Source organism: Kogia breviceps, chromosome 3 (assembly GCF_026419965.1).
Source record: "Kogia breviceps isolate mKogBre1 chromosome 3, mKogBre1 haplotype 1, whole genome shotgun sequence".
Classification (NCBI taxonomy): Eukaryota; Metazoa; Chordata; class Mammalia; order Artiodactyla; family Physeteridae; genus Kogia; species Kogia breviceps.
The window spans coordinates 41,562,462-41,564,013 of NC_081312.1; the positions used below are offsets into that span (position 1 = coordinate 41,562,462).

A 1,552-nucleotide genomic window follows, 5' to 3' on the forward strand; every position below is an offset into this window, starting at 1 on the left:
CAGTTCTTTGTGTGGGAGAATTCTTTCCTCTACCTCCTTTCTTTTGTTGTCTTTTATTTATTTATTATACCTGAGACCCAGAAAGTTGATTGTATTCCTCAGATCACAGCACATTATCATCATTTGTCTATATAAGTCCCTTGTTTTATTTTATATCCAGTCCTACCCCCATCCCAATAATAGGCATACATTTGATGTTTCTCATAAACCTTGAGTTGTGCATCTATCTTTGAAAAACAGGCAGTATTGTTTTGTGTGTCTGTATTTTTTATTTATAAAAAGTTATTGTGGATTTTTGCCAGAGCCTGCAACCAAGTGGGAGTGGAGTGGAGCGGCTGTTGTTGCCGACTTTCCTCCTCCCCATGGTCCAGTCAGCTGGTTGATTAGGCCATCGGCCCTCAAGCTGAGACCTGTCTCTTATTTAATTCTGGGGAGTGCCTGGCCGACATGAGTGATGTAGAGGAGAACAACTTCGAGGGCAGAGAGTCTCGCTCTCAGTCAGAATCTCCAAAGGGAACTCTTGCTCATGTAAAATCAGAGAGCAGGTCAGGATCTCGTAGTCCATCAAGAGTTTCCAAACACTCTGAATCCCATTCTCGATCAAGATCAAAATCCAGGTCGAGGTCAAGGAGGCATTCTCATAGATGTTACACTTGATCCAGATCCCATTCTCACTCTCATAGGAGATGATCTCAAAGTAGGTCCTATACACCATAATACCGGTGTCGCAGGAGCCAAAGTCATTCTCCAATGTCTAACCAGAGAAGACATACAGGCAGCAGGGCAAATCCAGATCCCAACACTTGTCTAGGAGTGTTTGGCCTCAGTTTGTACACAACAGAGAGAGATCTTCACGAAGTGTTTTCTTGATATGGACCATTGAGTAGTGTCAATGTGGTTTATGACCAGTGAACTGGACGATCACGAGGATTTGCTTTTGTTTATTTCAAGAGAATAGATGACTCAAAGGAGACTATGGAAAGGTCAAATGGAATGGAGCTGGATGGTAGAAGAATTTGTGTAGATTATTCTATCACCAAGAGAGTGCACACACCTTCACCAGGCATATACATGGGCAGACCAACTCACAGTGGTGGTGGAGGTGGTAGAGGTGGAGGTGGAGGAGGTGGCAGACGTCTAGATTCTTACTATGATAGAGGATATGATCGTGGGTATGACAGATACGAAGACTATGATTACCGGTACAGAAGATCGTCTGCTCCTTAGTATAGTCGATACTGATCACGATCAAGATCTTGTTCCTACAGCCCAATACACTATTGATAAACAGAGTGGTTGCAGTTGAGGATATCTTTTTTTTTCTTTTTTTTTCCCTTTCTCTTTTTTTGTTTAATTCTGGATTTCGCCAAGCTTCTAATCCTTCCTACTCCTTAAAAAGAACCCTTAAAAACATCTTTGGTTTATTTAGCATTTACACTTTGTTGATTGTATTGCTGTTTTCACCCCTTTTATTATATTCTTAAAGATGTAATTGTTGTCATTTTGAGTAGTTAAACATCTTGAGTAAAAAAAGAACTCCCAGTGTTATGCT

At 41.0% G+C, this 1,552-nt stretch overlaps 1 pseudogene; it reads left to right on the forward strand.

The window, feature by feature from the left end:
* Positions 1 to 393: 393 nt before the first annotated feature.
* On the forward strand, positions 394 to 1,284 carry LOC131753859 (transformer-2 protein homolog alpha pseudogene; annotated as a pseudogene).
* Positions 1,285 to 1,552: the final 268 nt, after the last annotated feature.